Source organism: Vicugna pacos, chromosome 2 (assembly GCF_048564905.1).
Source record: "Vicugna pacos chromosome 2, VicPac4, whole genome shotgun sequence".
In the NCBI taxonomy this organism is placed as follows: Eukaryota; Metazoa; Chordata; class Mammalia; order Artiodactyla; family Camelidae; genus Vicugna; species Vicugna pacos.
This window is the reverse complement of record NC_132988.1, coordinates 39,122,197-39,128,196: the sequence shown is the minus strand read 5'-3', so window position 1 is coordinate 39,128,196 and position 6,000 is coordinate 39,122,197. Positions and strand designations below refer to the sequence as shown.

The 6,000-nt window shown below is 31.2% G+C and overlaps 1 long non-coding RNA gene across 1 annotated transcript in view; it reads left to right on the top strand.

The window, feature by feature from the left end:
* Positions 1–4,470: 4,470 nt before the first annotated feature.
* LOC116285695 (uncharacterized) overlaps positions 4,471–6,000 on the top strand; it is a 63,340-nt gene continuing 61,810 nt past the window's right edge. The window contains exon 1 of the long non-coding RNA XR_012059361.1: positions 4,471–4,606. This is a non-coding gene — a long non-coding RNA (uncharacterized lncRNA). The remainder of the gene's footprint in view (positions 4,607–6,000) is intronic.

The following is a 6,000-nucleotide window of genomic DNA, read 5'->3' as shown; positions in this document are numbered from 1 at the left end:
GTGTGCTAGGCACGTACTCTTCCCCTGAGCTGTACCCTTCCCACTAATTGGCTCATTTTAACTTCTGTACATTATTAAGTTGTATGAATATACCTCAGTTACACTTATCTAAATACTGTCAATGGATATTTGATTTTATGTCTACATTTTTTTGGCCATTAAAATTAGTGAGTGCTACTGTGAATATCTTCAACGTGTGTTTTGGTGCACATATGACTGTATTTCCACCTTGAAGTGGAAATAGTGTACCAGTGGGTGTGCAGATGTTTGGTCCTGATTAACTATAGTAAATAGCTAAATAGTTTTCTGAAGCGTACAAGTCAGCTTGCCCTTGCATCAGCTGTGTGTAAGAATCCTGTCTTTACCACATTCTCATCAACATGTAGTAGTGTCTGTGTTTTTCATTTAACCACTCTGATGGGCTGTAGTGATGCTGAATTGAGGTTTGAATTTGTATTTCCATGATTATTAATGAATTAGAACATATCTCCACATATTACTTGCCACTTGGGGATACTTCAGAAAGAGCCTGCCAATTCTTACTCATTTTTTAATTTCAGTTTTATGTGTGTGGTGTGTGTGTATGTATTTATCTCCCGTATACAGACCCTTTTTTTGATATTTATGTATTTAAAATATTGTCTCTCTATAGTTTGCCTTTTCATTCTTTTTCAATAACAAACTTAAAATCTCATCAAATTTATCAGTATATTTCCTTTATGATTAACAGTGTTTCTGTCCTGTTTAAAAAAATATTTGCTATGACACTTTAATGGAAATATTTTATTATTTCTTTGAAGTAATTTATTAATTTTCAGTTTAATATATAATTCAAAAGAATTACTATTTATGTATGAGTCAGGTAAAATAATATTTAAGTTTTCTACAGGCACAATCAGTTGACCCAAGAGAATTATATTGAAGAGACCATCTGTTTTCTCACTACACTGAAGTGTTATCAGTTGACTCCATATATAGGCTGGTTTTGAGACTCTATTCTGTTCTAGTCTGCTCCCCTAGTACCTATACCACCACCCTCTCTTGGTTTCTATAATTCTTTTGTTTGTTTTTTAGTAACTCTTTGTAAGTGGTACATGAAATTATGCATCTTTATGCTCTTTCAAGATTGCTTTTGGCCTTTTGTAGTTTTGTATACATTTTATGTTGGTTTTTTTTGTCTGTTTTCCATCAGAGAGACAGCACTATTGGTACTTAGGGAGTGCATCAACAGTATTGACATCTTTAAAATATGAACTGTTCCCAAGAATATGGTCTATCCATCCACTTAGATAGCTTTCTGTTAACTATTCTCAAAAATGCCTTTTTAGTTTCAGTGTATTGGTTTTGCATGTAATCCCTAGTATTATCTGAGTATTTCTTACAGCATAATCTAATTTCACTTTACATAGGCATATTGATTCAACCTGGCTAGAATTAACTAATATCAGGCTTGAGTATACTGTAGGATGGATTCTGCTGTCGTGCTTTTCCAGAGCAGTGCTTTATCAAAGAAGAGTGCATTAAGCTGGCTGGCCACAGGTAACACGGCTTTCCCTTATTTCATTCTTAAAACTCATCTATTTCCATGTTCTGTGCTATTTTTTGACATAAGAGACTTACTTTATTGAAGTTTCTACTCTTGTTTGTTTGTTTTTTTTTCCTTTTACCAGTGGCTACTGAAGTTGAATTTGGAAAACTTTTTATTAAGTTTGGCAAGACAAGCTGGAAAATGTTTATATAAGTTTACAAATCCATTTTATCAGTTAACACTTCAAAACAGTAACATGCTAATTTATCCTTAGTACATACAGATCACAAAAAATACACACAGATACATAATTTATATTTATTCAATAATCTTCTATTATGGAAACACTTATTCTTATTTCAAATTATGTGTTTAATATATATGCATTTGCATGTAAGTGTTTCTAAGAATTTAAGCTGTTATTTCTAAATGTCTTTACTCTTAAGTTTCCACTCTGCAAAGGATTGGGACTCAGTACTAAGAAAAAGTGTAAGTCTTCCTCTGTACTTGTGATGTGCTGAGCTGTGTCCGCCCAGAATTCATATGTTGAAGACCTAACCTCCAGTACCTCAGAATGTGACTGAATTTAGAACAGGTCCTTTAAAGGGGTAATTAAGGTAAAATGAAATCATATGGGTGAGACCTAATTCAATGTGATTGATGTTCTCGTGAGAAGAGATTGAGACGGACACAAAGGGAAGACCACATGAAGACTGATGATAGTCATCTGCAAGCTAAGGGGAGAGTCCTCAGAAGAAACCTACTCTGCCAGCACCTCAGTCTGACTTTGAGACTCCAGAATTGTGAGACAATGAATTTCTGCTCTTTAAGCCACCTCCTCTGTGGAATTTTGTTGTGGCAGCTCTAGCAAACTAAATACAAACCAAATATGTTGAACCTTAGATTTTCTTTCTACCCTAAAAAGTTAAGTGCAGTGATGCATTTTACGTTTCTACACTGAATAATTGAGTAAGTAACTTTAAGGTACACAAAGTGTTCATTTGATGCATTTATATATTGCAGCATGATTGCAGCTGTAGCATTAGCTAACACCTCCATCATGTCACATACTTATTATTTTGTTTTGTGATGAGAACATTTACGATGCAGTCTCTTAAGAACTTTGCAGTATATACTACAGAATTGTTGAATCCCCGTGCTGTGCATTGATCTCTGGAACTTCTTCATCTTCTAACTGCAGGCTTGTACCTTTTGATCAACATCACCCCAGTTCCCTCCAGTCCTTGTACACCACGGCCTCTGCTAACCAACACTCTACTCTCTGTTTTTATGAGTTTGACTTATTATACAGTATTTGTGTTTCTCTGACTTATCTCTCAAAGTTCATCCATGTTGTTGCAAATGGCATGATTTCCTTCTCATCTTCTTTATAATTTCGTAGTTATCTACAGCATGGGTGTATAAGGAAAAAGCTGTGAAGATTATTTGAAAATAATAAAATGAAAATGAAAGTTTTTTTCTGAATTTTGTGTTTCAGATATGATATAACATTTATTACTTAACTTTCAAACCAAGATTGTAAGTTTCAGTTAAATCTGCAATGAGTTTTGGTAGGATTTTTTTTTGTTATTCTGAGTAATTTTGGAGATTCTGTGTATTATGGAAATCAGAAAATATTTTGAAATATTATTTCTAATACTTAATCCTTCGTAACAACATAAGTGGTGAAGTGAGAAATTATACAGAAGATTATCAATATGGATAGATTTTCATTATATGCAAAAATGAACCACATATTCATTTAACTATTGTTGGCACTCAGTCTCTCTAAAAATTGGCAGACTAACGGCCTGTAAAGGGATAATTTTTCACCAAATATAGTATCAAAATAACAATTATTAATAACTTCCTGATAGTTGAGGAGATTTAATATGAGATTAATAACAGGAAAAAAACATGACATGAAACCAAAATAATCTCACCTTATGCATGCTTTTAGCTTTACATTTAGCATTTGTTTTTAAAATTCATGGTTCTTAGAAATTCAAATTAATTAAAATTATTTAAAGCAAGCCATGCGATATTTATGATATAAAACATTGTATTTTGAATATTATTCACAGTCTATATATGTCTTATATTTTATTTTTGGAAATGATATTAACATAATTTAAATTATAATAACTTAAAAGATACTTACAATATTGCATTTGAAATTATTTGACTCTAGTCCAAGTCTAGCCCAAAAACTTTTCTACAAATAAAATTTTTAGTGATACCAAATGTCTCATTCTTAAAGATTCAAATATATATTCATTTTATATTTTTTACATAGGTATTTTATAACAATGTTTTTTCCTCTAGCCTCAAATATATTCCCCCTAGTAAATTTATAACTGACATATTTTTACATCTTGTCAAACACACACACACACGTTCCAGAAAACAGTCTCACCATTGACATACGCCAGTCATCCAGACATGAAGTGAAGTTCATCAGAGTTGTAAACAGCCTTTATCTATCTTAGAGTTGCTTATATTATAGCTGATGTATAATTGGCAAAAATAATTCTCTTCTCTTTAAAACCACAATTGTAACAAGCACATTCTAACAAGCATACAAAATATAAAATGTTCTAGGTCAGTGGACACAATATATTTTATGACACCTAGCTAATTCCACATGATGAAGTAATTATCGCAAGGCTGATCTGATGCCAGAGGATATTTATATTAGCCTGTTTAAAACAGATTTAGTCTTTAAACCATTACAAAGAGTATCACAATTTTTTACATATAAACTTTCCATTTAAATAGATATTTTTGGATTATAATTAACTCAAGATTTTTAAAAATGCAGTATGATAGACTTTATTTTTTCAAGTGTATGTAACAGAGATGGATGATAGATGATAATCATGTAAGTAAAATTATTTGAGATTGATCATTAATTAACCTTCTCTGATTCTTACATTCGTACATGGTTTCTCATCATTGATCCATTCCATCATTGCTGAATATTGGAGAGGATTTTTCACTGATCTGTTGTAATTCTCAGAAGTCATGTAAGTGCATCAGTCAACAATTGAGCAAAATTCTGGATCATTAGCCTTTTAGGTAAGCATAAAAATTCAGATCTTAGCATGTACGTCTTCAATATTATAAAACCATGAGCAGATTATATTGTTACTGTCTCATTGTCTAATTTAGTATTCAAACATAACATAAAAAAGGAAATCAAGACTGTTATTATTGCAAAATGTAACATTTTTATCCAAATGCACACCTTTCCATGTATTAAAAAAATTTCAATTTTATTAAAGTTTTCTAGGTTCTGAAATACAATGTATCTTCCTAATAACTTGATGTAGTTTTAACACACAGGAAAGCAGTTTTAATTTCTAGGCAGAATAATGAAGCTGTTCAAAACTGAGTTTTTGCTGTGTTCAAGAAATGGTTTGCTTCTAATAATACATGATATACCAATGAAATATTAATTTTGAAACTTTTAAAAAGAAAATGCAAAGAATATTAACCCTTATTTTACTTTAGACTTCCTTTAAACCACACTGCATAATCATTTTACTTCCGTTCATGCAATACCAATTATAATATCCAATCAGCCTTCTAGATTTTAAGTTGCAATCAAATTCCTGTTGGGATTTCCACATGCCATTGGGTGACAAGTTACATCTGTTAAAGTTATTTTAAAGTCAGTTTTCAGCATAATATTTTGCACTTAAATATTTATACATTGTAAATCAAACATGAAAGTTTGATTTAATAAAATGGCTTGAGACCTAATTGAAATACACATAAATTAAATGCCTGAAGTTTTGAGAAAATAATTGAAGCATCCTAGACAAATGACATTTATTTTCAAAGCATGGACACTTAAAGACTTTACAGTCTACTTTATTACTTGCTTAACTAAATGTCTTTATATGCATGAGCAAATGTAATCATATAATCAATAGAAAATTAAAAATTTGATTTATTTTTGTATTCTATTTTGAGGGTTTTTCTAATTCAGTAGATACTTGGATTGAAATTGTAAGAGACTATTTGTATCTCTGCTCTCCATCTTCTGCATTAAGCTCTTCTTGGCCAGTGTTAGTCTTTTTTCACTTGTGATTCAAAGTCAGAAGTTGATTGTATACATTTTAGGCTGCCCAATGGAAAAGCAAAATAATCAGGCACTCATAACCTAATTAACCCTAGATAATTATTCAATATGACTGGAAGTAGCTAAAAAATTACTAACAAAATTCACCTAATTTTTTTTTTAAATTGGAAAGCAGTTTCAGGATTAAAGGAATAAACCTTTCAAAGCAAAATAATCAAACTCGTCATCCTAGGTCCCTTTACATTCACTGATACATTTTTTAAAACTCTGGAAGCATGACTGTGAGACCAATGCCGGTGAAAAATTTTGTTGCAGCGTAACCTACTTTTCTCCTAGAATCTTGGAGTTTTAATACCTATAATAATACTAACTCTTTTCATCTTGT